Raw genomic sequence first — 19,398 nt, 5'->3', positions numbered from 1 at the left:
TGTTTTTAAGTACTTTCAATGCACTCACATGACAAAGAAATAGACAAAACAACAGCATAAATTTTCAATGTATATTGAACTATCCCATATAAAATGGCAGTTTTAGTCAACTCAAAATCAGTCACATTCAAAAACATTGGACTGCCTTTGCTTTTAAAAACTATCACTGAGAATATCATCATATTTAACTAATGTGATTACTAAGTTAACACATAAATAATGTTGAAGAGTTCAAATTTCATGAACAAATAATTGTATCATGACCAAATGAAAAGTAACTCATATTAGAGCATACCACAAATGTCTTTGTTATAGCAGAAGATGTTATCTGCCGGAGTCATGTGCATACACAATGAACTACTAAAAAAAAAATTAAAAAAAAAATAGGATTTTTTTTTTTTTGGGGGGGAGATAAAAAAAGCGGAATTCCGCGAATTAGCGGAAAAATCACATCCCTGTATAAAATATACATACAGCATGTCTAAAAAAAAAAACAAGGTCTACCAGAAAACCAAAGTGAAGCATTTTTTCCCCTTCAAATGGCAGCTTTTGCGAAGTCTCATTCTGTCCTCTTAAAAATATATATATTTTTTTAATTATAATAAAATACATAAACTATCAGTATTCCGCTCTCCATGTAAAACATAGTGCTAAATCTAGAAGCCAGCGTTTTGCTGTGCCAAGTTTGGGAAAATACAAGAAGCGGCCCAAAAAGCTCGGCAAAGTTTTCCAAAGGTCAAAAATTAATCAAACTCATTACCTGTGCAAGAGAAGGATCTCGGTTGCTGCAAACTCATTTAGCAGATTTTTAACCTCTATTTTCTTTTCAAAGGGCTGCGGATTCCCAAAGGAGGGGACGTCCATGACTGCTCATTTACAACTGGAAGTGAATCATAATTATCCTCCACCGCCTACAGGAGACAAAAACAACTCCGTTAAAAGGGAAACAAAACAAAACTTATATAACGGTATGTGCGCATGCACAACATCCTCATGCTATGTCCTCATTTGTATATTTTCAATTTTTAAACCTGTGACACTCTCAAGAAGCCCAAACAAGCTACTTTGTGCTGTGCAAACAGACAAAAGCCGCATCGGCTGGTGGGAAAGAAAATCCTTCTTAGTGGCCACCGAGTGCCAGTTTCTGCCACTTTATCCAAAAAGAAAAACGACAGAGCAGAAGCTGAACAAGGGGAGAAAGTAAGCAGGGATGAGGAGCACTCAGTCTGCTTTTTTTTTCTCCGTTCTCTTCAGTGCTGAACTTCCGCCCAGCATGAGCTTCTTATGACGTTAGCGAAAAGCGTGATCGCTGCACACTGAAGCTTGAATAGTTTGTCATATACTTGCAAATATATTATTAAAATAATATGCTGAACATATGTTTTTTTCAGGGCCCAAACCGATACCGATTATTAGTAGCAAAGGAGGCCGATAGACGATATTCGGAGACTACATTTATTTTCACTAAAAGGGAAAATATTGGTGTCAAATTTTTAAAAATACTTATTTTTAATCTAAGATAATAGACATCTTTGTTTTAAAATTCTAACAAAAAGTTCAGGGAGCTCTCACGCTCATTGGCAGTTAGCGCTGTATTGTTTTCTATGGTCAATAAAGTTTTGCAAAATGTCAAACTATTTGAAATATTAAATTTTCACTTACCTTAGTTAGCTAAAAGTTAACTGAAATTTTAAATAAATACTTCCCTGAAGTTAACACATATTTAAACTGCTCTGTTATCTGCTGTCAGACTTATTGTTTAAAAAATAAAGATAAAAATAAAAAAACTTTACAATATAAATTATTGACATTTATGGAAACAAAGTTAGCACAACAAAGTAAGCAACTTGTTTACTCCAAAACATTTTGCTGCATTGTTTTTACTTATATTTTTATTTTTGGGGGACAGTACAAAGGACAATTACTGTAGTTCTTTAAACTCTTATTTCTTTGTTGTGAAATGAGGGAAAACCAATTTTCACAGCAGGAAGACTTCAAATGTTTAGCTAGCCTAGCTAGCTAGCTAGATACTGTAGATAGCTAGCTAGCTAGAAAGAAAGAAAGAAAGATATCTCTAATTGAACATTATCCACAAAAAAAAGCTAGGTAATATTTAAGGTGTATTTTTTCCAACAAGAAAGAAAGGGCTGGGGGGGGGGGGAAACAAACAAACATGATGAAAAAGAAGAGAACAGTTGATGCTCTAAGGGAATTGCAGGCTGTAAATGTGCACAATATTGCACATTATATACATGTCATTTGTGAGTGCACTCCAAGTGACGCAGTGTCAAATCTGTGTGACAGATTTAGGTGAATGCTGGTGAAGGGGAGCCCGGCGTGGGGAGAAAGCGGCTTAGGGCTAACTCGTGCGACCGCGACAAGATCTCCAGCAGGCAAGCGAGGAGCCGCTACCCGTCTAAGCACACCAACCCACACAAAGGGAAGCCAAGCTATTATCTCACCTTTCCTTATTTATTTCCCGTCTAGTATTACTTCAGACGTGTTGCCTTTACTGAAGGCAAAAATAATGTTGTTTGCAAATGATACAAAGGTGAAGGTGTTGTTACACTGTAATTACACTGACATTGCACAGGAACATACAGAGTCATCTGGTGACCAAATCACAAATGCATGAAGTGATCACATGTGACTTTACATGAGGAAGTCTTGAGGTGTGGAGTTGGAATCAATGCTGGTTTCTGGTGTAATGTCGCCCTCTTTTGGAGATTGGAGCAATGAACAATCCACTTATTAGAGGAGGTGGAATTGTACAGACTACATCAGTGGTTGTCAAACTTTTTACATAATGTACCACCTAAAAAATAATAATAATAATAACAAAATTAAAACATCAAGTTCTCCACATACCATCATTATAAACAATTATTAAATACAGTTCATCACAAATGAGACATGGTTTTATTCCTAAAAAGTATATATTGGAGAAATAACCCATTCTTTTCTTACAAAATAAGTGAAACTGAATCATTTCCCACTGCATGCCAGATTGTGGTTGGGAATGACAGATTTTATGGCTTTACAGTAGTTTGCAGGAGCCCCCTGACATCTAGTGGACAAATTACAGACTGCAGCGCTGCATGTTCTGACCATGTACACACTTGAACTACACTTCGCATGTTTGCATGTTGGAGGATGCGCTTCCACTAAATGGCAGGAATTAACTTGTGGGGAGACCGGGGCTAGTTGTCTCACAGGTAAGTTGTCACGTTGCAATTTTCTTCTCCACCAGAGGGCGCAACAAAAAAGTGGAATACTAATTTTCTTTGTATAAATGGTCAGGGGTTGTGTACTGTCTGAGAAGAGAATAGCACATTGTGAGCTGAGATGAGTGCCAGTTATCAGTTTTGCACAACCCAAAGTAAGATGTTTCAACTTCATATATTTTGAAACAGGCGTCGTACATAGACAAATTCTAGCAGCAATTCATGTGGAGATTCAGGCATCTTGTCATGCCTCAATCACTGCTCTATTTTAAGCTAACTTTAAACTAGAGTAAGTATTAGCCAACATGGTAGTTTGGGACAACTTGTCTCGGTAATTTGGGGGTTTGTTGTCACATATGCAAAGAAAGGGCAAATGAAAAATGCACCTCTGGCAACTTGGTGTACATATGCCAGAATTGCCCTTCAGATGATGAGTCTGAAGAGTGAAGAAATGATTTTGCAGGGTTTTGTTTCATTGTTTGAAAATGGATTTTCCAGTTGTTGTTGGAAATACAGTGTGTATGTCAGGACTCGGGATTGGTTTAAGTACCATCCATCAATCCTTTAACCGAAATGCTTTATTTTTTTTTTTAATTCAATGTTATCTCAAATTTCCAGTTTAAGGGAAGCAAAACGGGCATTTGAGGCTGAGAGCTATGACCTGCATGCCTGCAATTCCTAAGGACTTTAATCTATTTCATGTTAAAAGTTGCTCTGTGACTATGGTACATTTTCAAGATCAATGACAAACAAAGAAACAAAAAAAAAAACAGGATAAAATGAATATTTTTGTCCTTGTTTTATTAGTTGCAAAATCCAGTGTGACATCTTACCCCATATAGTGTGACAACTTACCCAATGGTGGGGCAACATGTCACATGTTCACTCCCTCTATTTGATGGCTTATAACTCTGCACTGACACAAAGTATGAACATGACATGAATACAAAAAGAATATACCTAAGACTTTGGGCTTTCATCTGGTGTACATTTTGTTTATATATGATGTATTGTTTTCAAGAAATACATAAAAGTATTTTTTTTTTAAAGATGCCAACTAGCCCCGTTCTCCCTCTATGTACCTTGTCTCAATAGGTTTTAGGAAACATTTATTAGAGTTGATGTAAAAGAAAGTATATGGAGCATTAAAATAGAATAGAAGAATAATCCAGTGTGCATTTGCAATCTTGAGTTTATGGGAACTATACTGCAGATCAGGCCAATGGCCAGCAGGGGGAGTCATCATCCCCAGTACTGACGGCAATGACTTGGGAGGGTAGGGCTGTGCAATGAATCGAAATTCAATTACAACTTCAATTATTAGACTCGGCAACTACAAAAGTGACATAATCGTAAACAGAAATAAAAGATTATTAATACAAATTTTGAGTTGGTGCACATTTTTTATTTTAAAATGACTAATTTAATCAACCTTGTTTGGTTCAAAAGGAACTTGTTTGCAAGAAATGTATTTGCCTTAATAATTGTGTTTACATGTTAAACATTTTCTTGTTTTGTACCAAAAAAAAAAAAATGATTGCCCTAATCGTGATTGCGATTATTACTTAATTAATCGTGATAAATATTTTCTTCATAATCGAGCAGCCCTATTGCAGGGTATCGGCAATTTGACTTTAATAAGCAAAGCTAACGGCACTAGCAGCACTGAGTGCCTCGTGTTTAGCAGATCTGCCTCACAGTTTGGAGTTCAATTCTCATCTCCGGCCTTAGATGTGGATGTTTGCATATTCTCCTTGTCCTTGGGTAGGGGTTTCATGCATGTTAGGTTCATTCAAGACACAATCCCGTCTAATTCGTCATCTGGTGTGCATGTGAACGTTTCTTTGTTTACATATGCCATGTGATTGGCTGGCCACCGGTCCAGGGTGACGGGGCCCTGACAGTATAGGCGAGGTGGGACCTGCCTGCAGGGCTGTGACATGATAAAGCTGTCATGTTGCTACAAAGGCTTTGGTGTGAAGGACAGCTGCAGCTTGTCAACTTGGGACAGTAGCTTGACTCACAGCCTTTAGGATCATCCGTGCAAGCCGTGAGGTGAGCATCAATGTGATGTTTGTGCGGATTTTGGCTATTGAAAAAAAAATACTATTCCAATCGCAGCAAATGCTCTAGAACAATTTGTTTTTTTTCTCCCCTTTGTTTATTTGTTCTGGAGGCTTTTCGAGGTGTTTATTCCTTTTTTCTTTTTTCTTTGCCCTTGTCACATTGCTAGTGATACCGCTTTTCACCAATAGAGGGTAATGTTGTCCTAATAATATGGAGGCTACAGTCAAAGGATGAAGAAATGAAAGTCATGGTTGTAACAACTAACAAATGATCATATTTTCATGTCAAGTAAAAGATAAAGGAAACGCTCCCATGTGAACTATGATCGTAATATCTATAGGCTACAGGAATATTAATTATTTAAACGATGCATTAGAGAAAATGACTTTAAATGAATTCAGATTGAGGTGGTCCCATTTGCCGACAGGCTACAGTAAAAGTGTCAGGACTGTCTGATTCTAAATGAGTCAAACTGACTATTTTTATAGAAAATGCTCACAGTCACACACATGTAAGAAGTTCAGCTGCTTTTGTTGGTACACACTGCATAAAATCCCCTCTATAACTGCCTACCAGCAACAATATAGGTAAATTCCCTGTGGTCTTGTCGAAGCAAAGTCAAGTTTCAACATTAATGCTCGAGTTTGGTACCAGAGTTTCATTTGTTGTGTTGGACTGATAGCCAACTTAGCAAATAAAATGTAAAAAAAAAAAATAGGAGCTGGCACTCATATTTGTCTTCCTTCTTGAATTTGTTATGATAACTTAAACAATTTTGGTAGATGAAATAGTTGGATTTACTTAACTAAAACACAGGGTGGGGGGGTGGGGTTATAATTATTAGAGATGAGATGTACATCACATAATGAACCGACATCCATCGCTTTCTGTAGGCTTAAAAAGCAGGATTACAGAGGATTTGGCTTTGCTGACATACAGCACTTCGGTTTATTTTATTTATTTTTTTAATGCCAGTCATTTGTTCCAGTATCAAAAACGCCACAATTGTTTTATCAAAGGAAATTATCCACAACATAACAAAAGTACACAATAAGGCTTGCAATGTAAAGCCGTCAAAATCCTGGCGTAAAAGGCGGCGTCTAACAATTCACAACATACTTACAGACTGATTCCCTCCTCATTCTCCCCGATGTCATGTGAATTATTTATCCTCGATCTTGAATCGGCGGCAGGTTTACAGTGCGAGCAGCAAGGGGGTTTATGCAGGAAGCCGAGAAACGCTTCCCTGTTGTGAATGGTGGCCTGCACTCGACATCAGAATGGGAAATCGTCTACACCTGACAGAGCTCGTCTGACGAGAGCGCCGCGTCTCATTAGTAGCGACTCATTATGTGTTCTGCTGTGTGCGGGAGAATTATTAGCATGTGAATGTGCAACTTTGTGGCATGACATTTTCCTTTTTGGGTGTAAGTGACACATTGAGAGGATGTACGATTCCTAAATTGACCATCAAGTGATACGGCGAGTTGTCTTTTACTAAATGTGACAACCCTCTGACCTTTACTGCAAGTAACACGCGTGTTCTCACATTGTCACATCCTTTTGTCTTCTCCTCAACGTTCCTCTTCTAGCTCCGCCTTGAGATACGAGTCAATCGACTTGCAAGTTTTGCTTCAACTTGTGAGCAGCAGTTTAGCACAATAATTCTTTAAAAACGTTGAATGGTAAAATTCAATTTTTTTAAATCGTTACTAAAAATGTTGTGCCAGTTGCTATGGTCCAGTCCCTTGCGATGATGTTGTCAGTTTATATGCTGTTACTATGTCCCTTATGGTGATGATTATGTTGTCTGTTACTATGCAGTTGCTATAGTCCTGCCCTGTATTTGTCCCTTGGGATGATGTTTTCAGTTGCTATTTCTCTTGTGGTGATGATGATGTTGTCGGTTACCATGCAGTTGACATGGTTCTGTATTTGTCTCTTGGGATGGTAATGCCATCAGTTGCTATGCAGTTGCTATAATCCAGTCCTGTATTTGCCCCTTGCGATGATGTTGTCAGTTTCTATGCTGCTACTATGCTCTTGTGATTATGCTGTTGTCGGTTGCTATGCAGTTTCTATGGTGCTGCCCTGTAGTTGTCTCTTGCGATGATGTTTTCAGTTGCTATTTGTCTTGTGGTGGTGATGATGATTTTTGCATATGAAGGCTCTCTGCTTTTCAACCGTCCTGTCTGATTTTGGGTCCAATTTCCGCACCTCACTTCAGATAGTGGTCACGTTTTTTTTCTTATTATTGTTTAGATTCAAATGTCACTGTCGAGGCAATGATTTCTTTCTAATAAGTGACAAGTGAGAGAAGCATAGCCTGCGTTTGACTGGAGTGGCAGAAAGAATGATGTTAATTAGCACAACTGCAATGACCACGCAGCCCGGGATGAATGTGCTGCTGCTTCTGCTGCTTGGCGGTCTGCTCCATTGTAGCCCCTCTTGGAGTCTGTGGATTGCTCATTGACTCATCGGGCAGCAGCGTTTCCTAGCAACGCCTCTTGAATGTACTGTACAGTATACTTCCCCATCTCATGGGTGCATTTAATAATCTCACAATTTCCATGTAAGCTTTCTTAAAAGATTTATGCTGCACTTGCATCCTGAGTGTTTCTCGTCGTTGTTTCTTCGGTGTGGACGGGAGGACACGTGGGCCTTTTGTTGTGACAAAAGAATGAATTGCAAGAACAGTCTATGGAAGGAGAGCAATGTTTGGCAGAGGAGTGACTTTGACCCAGGCTTCTTTATCCAACAGATTTTAATAAATGATCATTTTTCATAACGTGACCTCAGTGTCTCGATTAAGCCCCCCACCCCTCCCCCCTCCCCCGAGTGCATACTATATGCGACACAAAAGCGATGCTCTTTGCCCTCAGTTGGCTGAACTGGAGAATTACTGTGCACTTTGAGTGCAATTATGCAGCACATCAGCTTGAAAGAAGCAGGAGTGCGTCAGGGGCCCAAAAAGCCAAACAGGTGAAGTAGCGAGAGTTTGCAGGTGATAAATCACATATATTGTTGCTCCCCGAGTCTGGCTGTGAGCTTTATGACCCCTGTAAAGGCTCCTCATCACTCGCTTGACAGACAGTATATATTCTCCGAGGCGGCCTGTGACTCCTGCTGCCTGGTGAAATTGCGACCGCCATCGCTCCAAGTCACCGCGCATGGATCCTGCCTGCATACGCTCAGGGAACTCAACGCTTCACTGGGTCATCGTAACACAGATGGTAAATAGTAAGAGTTTTGGACTCTACTGACTAATCGCTATAAAGCTCGTTGATGGCAGTACCGCTTTTTAACCAGTCCTGAGTTATGCGATTATGTCAAGTCACCCATCGTCACTGCTTTCTCAAGTACGTACAAACCACTGGAGGAATGATAGGCGCTATGTTAGCTTGCTGGCTAGCTGGCATTGCATTGTCCTTCTCAGTAAAACCGGGACATGAAATTAAGGCCCGGACGATTAATTGGCCGATTATTGCCCTTCAAACATCTGCCCAAAATTTATTTTCCCCTTAAAACATTATAATCGAAAAAAACGAAGTTTCAGATACTGTGAAAGTACCCTGAATGCACCATTTTGCTTGCGTAGCATTAGCAACTAGTAAATGTGTAGCGTATGTTATTCTGTTGTCCCCCAAGCGTTCTTTAAGCTGTTTATTGACATCCCAGTTGGAGTTAACTGTAAAACTAAAGACACGACAATAAGAATAACATTCACTGTATATTTAAATACAAAACATGCTTCGTTTTTTAAAACATCGCTAGCCTAGCGCTAATGCTAAAAGCAAAGGGAGGATTTCATTCAAATCTATTTGTTTGCATGTTCCGCGTACAAATTCAGGTTGCGCTATAGGAACGGAATTCTGGAATAAACCAAGCACCCCCCCCCCCCCCCTCTTGAATTGATTACAAGGCAGGCAGCTTCTAAGTCAGGCTTTTTTTTTCCGGAAAGTTAAAACTTTTCCAACTCGTAAGCCGAGAACCTCCTGTGACTGATTACTTGTCGTACAAAGTGAATAATTCAGACCCAGATAAAATTCACACACACACAAACTAAAAACATCAATATCCCCAAAAGCATGTGGAAAACCCTCCCACTTGATGAATTTTTGGCCCCTATTCTAAAAGGTACAGTACATTTTGGTGATCTATCCCCTCTCTTATATTCCTTCCAAAACTTATTTTGGGTGACACTTTATCTACATAACTCTGACCTTAGGCATTTCACCACTGCACAAATACATACATCAAGTAGCGTCCTTGGAGGCTACAGTATACAAGGACTGGACTCGGTATGGACAATATTGAAAAATAATCAAATTGTGATTTTTATTTTTATTGTTTTTTTCGCCATCAGTATTGCAATTGCTGCATTATTTCTGGGCAAGAATTTTTTTTCTTTGAGTTCCGAAAGAACTGCATATTTTCCAGGCAGGTACACTTATCAGCCTCAACAATCCAAACTCCATTATTTTCTTATTATTATTCTTTATGATGTATGTTCCTTCTGTAATGGGGCTGAATGATGTTTTTTCAATCCCACCCCCTATTGCTGCAATTGTGACTTAACTCACTTGCTCCCAAAAACGTTTCAAAACGTTCTATTTTCGATATTGTCATGGTCCCAAAAACGTATTTAAACGTTTTTGGAGTGTGTGTTTATTTTATACTAGAGCATACAGAAGGCTTTGATGCAGTCAAAGAGGTCGCTTAAAGAAATGGTAGTTATTACAAAAAACGGCCAGCAGGTGGCAGCAGAGTATAAGCGATCAACCAGGGCCATGTTGCAAAAAAGCTCTTTTCCCCACTGTTTTAAACAAATTTGTGAATAATGATTAAACTTATTCTAATGCCAATTGCTGCAAAACGGAAACAGATACAAACAATGTTTGTTTCCTGATGAAAGAAGAAACCTTAATCTTTCTTTTGGTAGGTTCCATGTTTTATAGCAACACAATATTCTGTGGGCCTTGCAAAATCAGTCAAAATCCAGTAAAACAGCCTGGAGCAAAGGGGAATGCTTCAGTGAAAATGGCGGGGAGTGAATGAGTAAATAATCATTTTTAACAAAGTTTACTTCTAGTCTATTATAATTAAGAGATGTTAAAATGAAGCCATTGCATTCAACTACATTGCGATGTCATCAATTTGAACTGGATTCATTGTTCAGCCCGATACTGGATACGCTTAAATATTAGTTTGATATACAGTCGATTCCTTCACCATGTTGGCCTTGCTGCTCAGCCGCCTCAACAGTTTTGCTTTGTTTTCTTCATCCTGTGTCTCACAGGTACTTGTGATTGCCACTAGACTGGCAGCATCCAACACCTTGGTGACAGAGCCGGAGTTTGCCGCAACTGTTTTTGTTGTTGTCTTGCCCCCACCTCACTCACTCACTCCTATTCTATCTTTCTCTCTCCCTCTCTCCCTTCACCTGTTTTCTCAGGAGCTTTTCCACCAGATTAAAAGGGAAAAAAAACATACAGTGTTGACTCCCATCTGGCTGACTTCAAATCAGACTTACCACACGGTACTCTCGGAAGCTCGGCTGAATTAATCAGCCATCCTCTAAAAAGTGACACTGCCAGAAGCATAGGGCATTGTGACAAAATGTGAAAATGTAGTTTGTGTAAAAAGATCCTAGTAGAGGTGAAATGGGGCGTTTGTGCCCGTTTGTAAATATCTAGGATGGTAATATATTAACAGAGGATGCCGCCGAGTTATTCTTCCCTTTAATCGCAGTCATCTTGCATGCTTAATCACTCTTTAGTGTCACTGACTGCGGGGGACAAAGGTGACACTGATAATACCCAGCCGAGATAAGATTCTATGCAAAAATGTGTCTAATTAATATTGTGCAAACCCGCCCACACCCCCAAAACATTGAATGACTCACTATTTATTACCTCAAATATTCTGAGAGTGCAATTGTGCAGTTTTGCTGAGGGACTGATTAGTGCTGAAACAATGTTAGCTTGCAATGTAATTATTGGATGTGCAGTCCTGCGAAACCGGCAAAGTCGGACACCTAAAGGTCACAAAACTTTGAATTTGAGCAACTTAAGTTGGACAAAAATAACTATGTATTTTTGGTTTTCATTTTATATTTACCGCCACAGTGGAGTACAGTGGTACCTTGATTTACGGGTTTAATATGTTCCATGACTGAGCTCGTAGCCAGGGTTTAGAGAGTTATTTTAAAATGTATTCTTATACAGTTATATAATATGGACCTCACTGCATTAGCGACTCAATACGAACGATATTGTCATAAATCATAAATCGGGAAAAAAAAACATGCATTTAATACTTCACATCCTTGTCATATTTGGTATCAAAACATTAGAAATGACAAAAAAATAATCATGCTAATGCTAGTTTACCTTGTCTATGCTCCACAGTCTCCACTTTGCTGCAGCGGCCCATTATCCTGTAATATGATTTGGAAGTGTAATTCCGACTCCCTGTAGAAAAGCAGAAAATAAAACATTTACTCCAACCAATCTGTAATTGTACAACAGGAAGAAAACAAACTAACAAATGGGTGGGTGAACTAAAATTTTGTGAGAGAAACAGACACAGAAATGTGTAAATTTATCTATTGGGCTGTTCAAGAGACCTCCAACGGCCACACAAAAAAACTCTGTAATGGGTGTTCTTTTTTACGGCGGGGACCTCACGAGGTTGCAATGAATGCAGTACTTTTAATTATGTGATGTTATGTATAGCCTAGAAGTGTTATTTTTCCAAACATTTACATGCAAACACTTGGCGTAATTGTTACTAACTTAATAGTACTACTATAGTGTCGGTATAGTGACTGAAACTATACCTACAAATTGGAAATTGGAATGGACCTTTGTCGAAAAGAGAGGACACTTGCATTGTATAGGTATTTTTTTCAGATAAAAGCAATGAATGTAATGTTTCATTATTTTTTGTTACGTTGAAAGGCTTTTTTTTTAAGACCCGGGTGTCATTTAATTAAGTCTAGTTTGATACCTTTGATGCTCCAGACACTTACTGTTAATTGCTTGCACAAACTTCTCGAAAGCAGCAGTCAACTCAGAAACGGCGACGAGTAGTCCACAGGATGACACAGTAAAAAAAAAAAATCTTCCGTAGCGTCAACCAATCCTCCTGAGATTAGTTGAAGGGTTTCCCCCCTCGTCTAAGGATGAAAAATAAATAAATAAATCCTACGATCTTGTCTCTTCATGTCTCTCATTAGCAGCGTTTTAGCTAAGTCACTAAAGTAACAGCTTCTAAAACGCTGCGACGGTAATATATTTTGTTTTTTAAAGTATAAGATATAATCGGTTTTATTTGTCAATATAACTTCTCAGAATGCTATTTTATGCCCTGGTAGCTTTTCTTCTTCTACTACCGTTGCTGCGATTCCCACAAGTGAAATAATACAGCGCCATCTTTAGGTCAAAACCATGCGTAAACTAGGAAATGTAAATACAGTATGTAAATTATTCAAAATTTTACACATTCAACTTCAACCTAATATTTAATGGAAATGCAGAATATCGTTTAATATAAATAACGAAACAAAAAAAAAACGTAGGCCCTACATTATAGAACACTGGCCTGGACACTGTTGTTTGTGTTAAAGAACCACCATGGTTTGTTTATGCGGTAAATTTCAAGGCCATCTTCTTAGGAGAGGATAAAATGTGACGATTAAGCGAGAGTCAGCAGTGACAACACACAGGAAGGTGATTAAACTCCTCCTGAAGGCCCTTTCTGGGAGAAACAGATTAAGATGATTTTAGTCTCTCTGGAGAATTCAAAATCCATTCTCCTGGTATTTGCACAGTTGCCACCTGGGGGCAATATAACGCTGACATAATAACAACACACACGAAGACATGTGTCACAAATGACTCCAAAAGTTGTAGAAAAATTTGTCACTTTCCACAATGATTAAAGAATTTATGACTGTGAATATTGTTATATGATCTGTTTATTGTTAGTGTTCAAACATCCATTGCTCAAAGGGTTGAATGCCTCTACATAGATGCTTTTAGCAGCTCTATTACATTTAGCATTGTTTGCTAGCATTAGGCTAAACAGGCTTTTGACAAAGCTAGGTGATTGTTTACAAAACACAAGGTGAAAATCTCGTTATTTGAGAATTTAGCTTGACAATAAACCTCAAACTGGAATTTTGAAATACTATAGCTCTGTATTTTTGTCCATTTTATTTCATAGTCTGTTGGTGGCAACATATAGACACTGCTATTGCTCGCTATGACAAACTATTTGGGAGAGGAATATGATGCATGCTATATATTATGATGACGTTATGATGTTCCGGACCTTGGCCAGAAGACATTTTCCTGTCCTGCACCTCTTTAAATTTTAATCGAATGCCCATATGTTACTGTCTAGTTGTCATTTGTTGCATACTGGGTTTGACAGAGTGGGTTGTAAGAGCTTTTTCTTTCTCCCTTCTGTAAAGAGTGACGTTACAACAGAACCTTGCTTTTAATGCAAACCCTTCTGGGTTCCACAATATTTTTAATTGTTTTTTTTTTACAGATTAGGGCTGTAACTAACGATTATTTTAGTAATCGATTTAGATAATTTTGCTGTTTAATTGATGAAACAGTAAAAAAAAAAAAATCATAATAATTTCCAAACCTTTATCAAACACTGAACATGATTTAAAATTGACAGTGCAGAAAATACACAAACATAAATTAGTTATGATTCATTGACGATTTTCTGACGTGTTTTGTTTGTACCAAGCCCAAACAAAACACGTCAGAAAATCTGTAAAAATGTTCCTTTCTAAAGTAAAAGCAGATATTTGCAAATGTCTTATTTTGAGAAAAAACACACACACCAATATAATAGTCTGCTTTCAAGGCGGATGAAGGAAATCTGAAAATATACTGTTGAGAGGCTGAAATTCTGATTCTGGTCCCTTTAAAATCAAACAAGCATGCTAAACGATTAATCGATTATCAATGACCAAATATATTATAATCTAATACAGGTAATTCATACTTCATCATGTTAGCTCAGAAACCATCACACATGGAAAAGGCTGATGAGGCTTGATTTGGGCTCATGAAATTTGGATGCACGTACATTGAATGTGCATCCATCACATTGTATGTGCGTGGGCATGCACGTTGATGTGCATGTTTTATACGCCATTCATATTGCATGGGCCGACGTACAGTATATGAGAGCAAATGTGCCTCAAAGGCTGATTATGTATTCCGCTTCCATATGTCCCTCATATATTGCTCAAGGGGATAATCACATCAGTGAGTCGCTTTTGACCCCGCCTTGCACAAGATTTTTAATAGATCATAAATACTCTTCTAACTTGATCAAATTACCGGCTAACTGTGCCGCCTTGTTGACAAAGAGGTGTGATTGTAATGTTTGTCAGATTACGTAAGACTTTTGGTAGCTATTATTCACGGTAATTGTCAATTTTGGAAGCAGTGGAGCGAATGATTTGATGATGTTTTTGAAGGCATCCAGACAAGCAAGGTCCCGCTCCCTCGTTTTCCTCCACTGTCTCCCCGCATGCACAGACAGCCATTGTGCCGCACATGGATGATGCCATTAGCACAGATACATTAAACATGAGCCATGAGCTCGGCACTGGAATAAAATGAAACAGATGGTAAGCATATTTTGAGCTGAGCCAGAGTGATTAATTCACACGATGATGACACAGCATCGCCTGCAACTGCTATATGAAAACTCGTGTGTGTGTGTGGGGGGGGGGGGGGGATCAAAAATGAAGTTTAACTTTAAGAGATATGAATCTGAGTACAGTGGTGCATTGTGATACGAGTTTAATTTGTTCCCTGACCACGCTCACACCTGAAAACGCTTGAAATCATCACTCCCCATTAAATTGAATGGAAATGCCATTAATCTGTTCCAGCTTCCAAAAAAAACTGTTTTTTTTAAAAGGAAAATAGCACTCTATAATAATTTACGTTATAAAAACATATAGTAATAACAATTAAATAGAATGTGATGAATAAAACAGTGTATGCCTCATGATTAATCCATTCTGGTGTACAGCTTGGCCACCAGGGGGCAGTATAATACTGTCCTGCAGACAAATGAAGAAGAGTTTTACAGTTGTAAGTCATTCAGTAATCTGCTTTTTTTGGAACCTATATCCGTTATTCACTGAAGATCTCTCTTATTTGTTGTTGTTGTTGTTGTTGTTGTTGTATTTTGCTCAAGCCAAGCACTCACTAATTGTACAATAGTACTTTGGCGCCAACTTGTAGCATCGTTGTCCCAAAAGAACTATGTTGATGTGAGGGGGGAGAAGCTTCTGCAATACAGGCCTGTGTGTGCGTGTGTGTTTTTTTTTCTTCTATTCAGTTAGTTTTAATTATTTTTTAGAGTGGAGTTGGACATTTTTATTTTTCTGAAAATCAGTCTTCTAGACCATTTTTAATTTGTTTTAGGTTGTTTTTTCTTTTTTCGATATATAGAGTATTCGTTGAGTTCTATGTATTGTGTAGTAAGCTCATTTATGATATGAAGGGACAAAAAAATGAAGGCCATTTTTCCGATTTCCTTAAATAAACTCTGGTTTTAGTTATGTCGTTCATTTTTTGTTAACTATAATAATATATTTAACCTGATTTTATTATCAAGTGTTTTGAAAGTGTGGGATTTTTATTGTAAAACGCATTGGGACCATGTCCAATGGTGATTTTTCCACTGTAAATAAAATGTTTGATTGATTGATAGATAGATGGCACTTTGAAATGGTGGCAGGTGTGTGCTTAGAATGTGATTGGTTAATTCTAATCACTATATTGGAAAAAAATGGGCTAACCACGGCTTCAGTAGAGCCTCCCAAAATGGATTTATTTATCATTGCTGAGTTTTCAAAACTGACCCCCGACGCCCCACCCCTTCGGCTCTCCGCTGAGTGGCACCTGCAATACATGTGTTCCCACAAGTGCACAACAACGTGAAGAGGTGTGACAGTCAGCTTGAACAGCATCTTTCCAGGTTGTACTCCACAAAATGTCTGCCCTTGAGGGGACACTTGCCCTCGGACCTATCAGTCAGCGTAAATATGACCAGGCAGAGCATTTTACGCTTCATTTCCCCAAGTACATAGGCTGCGGCCCAGGGTTAGAAAGCGTACATATTTTTCTTTTGTAAGGTGAGATGCCACACAATTGCCGCTTATTGATTGTGACAACGTCGGGTTGTTACATTGATAGCGTGACATTTTGTCATCAGCCTTTTTTGTGACTCAGGCTGGTTTTACATTGCAGGTCCCCCATTCTGAATGCGATCGTAAAGGTGATGCCTGATGTTAAAGTGGCTTCATTTAAAAAAAAAAAACAGTACATTTGAGTAGAATAGAATGTATTTTTTTATGTCACTTCACTGTGACATTGAAAGCAGCTCCTTCGCCAGTGCATGCATGTACAGTTCAGCTGTATTTAACCTTTAAGCACAATACATTTGCATTTTATCATTTACAAATGTTTTCAAGCATTTACTTAGCGCAAAAAAATATTCAACTTTATTTTGTATTGCATTTGAACTAAATCGTTCTTCAAGCTAATTAATTTATTTTCCTATATTTCAGCACAGTTTTAATGTTCAAATTGTACGTTTAATAAACTCTTTTTAGACTCTTTACACTGTTACTACTGTGACAGGCAATTCATTTTTGCTTTTGGGTTAGGTTTAGATTTGCATTAGATTAATAATTGGAGCTGTCAAACGATTATTTTTTTTAACCAGATTAATCACATCTTGGAATTTTGATTAATCGCTTTATAAATTTTTTTTTGAAGGGCACCAGTTATGTGTTAATTCTTTTGACATTTAATGTCATGAGGACGTTTTCAATATTTTGACATGACGCAAACATTTATTAAATGTTTTACTTTAATGCATGTATTTATGTTTATTGCTCAAACACAACCTGTGCTATGGTCAAAATTAATCTGCGTTAATTCATGATTAATGCGATCATTTTTTTGTGATTAATGAATCAGTTAATGCTTTAACTTTGACAGCACTATTAATAATACAAGATGCTAAATCACATTTTCTTGTAGCAATCTTCTGCATGTGTTTACAGTATACTTAATGTAATGCCCTTACATGTGGGAAAGGAGAGTCCAAGTTGCCAATGCCATTTCTAGCCGTTTACTGAACACTGAGATAACAGTGAAACACTTGTACAGAATAAGATGCTGCTGTCACCCCCCCCCCCCCCAGCTCAAGCTTATGCCATCAGGCCCCGCCTCTTAAAGGTACATGACAATGCATACAGTATTTTCTACACTTTTTTTTTGTTCTCAGATATGTTTACAGTGTGTTAAAAAATTTTTTTTAGTGATTTGTAAGCATGAGAAAAACATTTTTTAAATTAGGCCTACCCGGTATATATTTAAAAAATTAATAATTATATGGTCTCTCTAAATTGCAGATGTTTACCTGTTGCTCATGTGTGCAGAACGTATCTGATTTTTATCAACACAAAAAGGCCCGATGACATGCAGTTTTATTGTTCTTACGCTTACCATGACGGCGATTGAAATGTTACCACTTGAAATGAAACATTTGGATCCGAACCATACGTTGCGAACGAAGCCTCACTGCCCAGCATCAGCACCGACTCCCTCCTGCAGCCCAGTGTTGAACTCCTTCTTTCCCCCAGAAAACTATTTCTTCTTTGTTCTACTTGAAATGATGATGGGCTGTGACATTTCATGATAAGGCAACTTTACCCAGTCAGCCAAGTCATTAGTCGTCCCGCATGGGAATATTTTTGGCAGCCAAAGTTTTGTTTGACTGTATTAAACATTACGCCCAAGGAATGATTTATTCCACCTGACAAGCAGCCCGTAATTGAATTCAGCCTTACAAAGTGAAAACTTCACTGGCGCAAAGACGCCTATTTTCCATTGGATCCCAATTATGAATGTTTTCCCCGTGTTACTTTATGCTAATGACGTACAGCGGCACAGGGGGAAAGTAAAGAGGGGTGAAAAGTAAGTTTTAGCAAACGATAATTAACTGCTATGTTTACACAGCTACACTGCTCTCGTGGTTCCGAGACTTCATTAAATGTCTAGACAGAGAAGGAGTTCCTTTGCTCTTCTTTGTGCAAAGCGCTTTTTCTGCATGGGAAAGGCTGCAATTAATCCCACTTAACGAGGAATCTATTGATGTGCTTAAGTGCTACAACAGTATTTAAGATTGCCACTTAGATAACCAGCATTGATAGATTCTTCAAATTTCCGTTTTTAAATGAACTTCACATAAGTGGAGGTGAAGAAAAAAAAAAAAAAGTTACGTAGATGACTTCAGCTCATTTTCTCCCTCTCGTCCCCGATTGATCTTGGAAGACAAGCGGTGGGGGGATATAATTAAACTCTTCCGCGCCTACATGACCTCGACAGAAGAAGAGAGGAGAAACAAGATGGAGTTGGGATGAAAAGGGTGTCTTGCAACATTGAGCCCAATCAGCTCTGTGTCGACGGGAGGCGATCGACCCTTGCCGGGAAGCAAACTGGAGGCTGCTGGTGTTCTCATTTTCTACAACATGAAAAATGGATGTGCGTTTTATTGGTGTATTTGATATAGGCTAGGCCTCACAGAACCACTGGACAATCCAGATGTGTTGCTTTAAAGTCACTGTGAAGTGAAAATAAATGTTTTGCAAATTTGACGCACTACAGAGAAGAGTGCGAAGAACCCTGACACTTTTAAATGATTACAAAAAAAATATCAGAGGAGAAGGAGACGTTTACCACAAATGTGCATTTTCCCATCTTGTTGCTATTATGAATGCATTAGCACCATTTTCCAGATGCAGATTGGCCTGTTTCATAACCTTGATGGTTTTATAACACATTTGATGTCTAATTATAAAGATTTAATTTGTATTATCGTTTCACATGAAATTGCATATTACCTTTTGGCAGATGCAGATTGTAATGTTATATTGGCTTAAAATAGGTTTTCTTGATCTTATGAGGTTGAGATGTGCGTGAAGACAAACTTCAAAGACAATTTTTATTGTGGAAGTAAAATGCTGTAAGCTTTTTTTATTGACCGT

At 38.1% G+C, this 19,398-nt stretch overlaps 1 protein-coding gene across 2 annotated transcripts in view; it reads right to left on the bottom strand.

Moving 5' to 3' along the window:
- LOC144060724 (glycerol-3-phosphate dehydrogenase, mitochondrial-like) overlaps positions 1 to 12,703 on the bottom strand; it is a 142,075-nt gene extending 129,372 nt beyond the window's left edge. For both annotated transcript variants that reach the window (XR_013295994.1, XM_077580513.1), the window contains exons 1-3: positions 12,325 to 12,703; positions 11,684 to 11,764; positions 761 to 911 (exon numbers count right to left, since the gene is read on the bottom strand). The gene's annotated coding sequence lies outside the window, so the exon portion shown is untranslated. The remainder of the gene's footprint in view (positions 1 to 760; positions 912 to 11,683; positions 11,765 to 12,324) is intronic.
- Between the last annotated feature and the right edge of the window lie 6,695 nt (positions 12,704 to 19,398).

Source organism: Vanacampus margaritifer, chromosome 11, assembly GCF_051991255.1.
Source record: "Vanacampus margaritifer isolate UIUO_Vmar chromosome 11, RoL_Vmar_1.0, whole genome shotgun sequence".
In the NCBI taxonomy this organism is placed as follows: domain Eukaryota; kingdom Metazoa; phylum Chordata; class Actinopteri; order Syngnathiformes; family Syngnathidae; genus Vanacampus; species Vanacampus margaritifer.
Note: the sequence above shows the minus strand (reverse complement) of the source record. Positions and strands in the feature narration are given on the sequence as shown.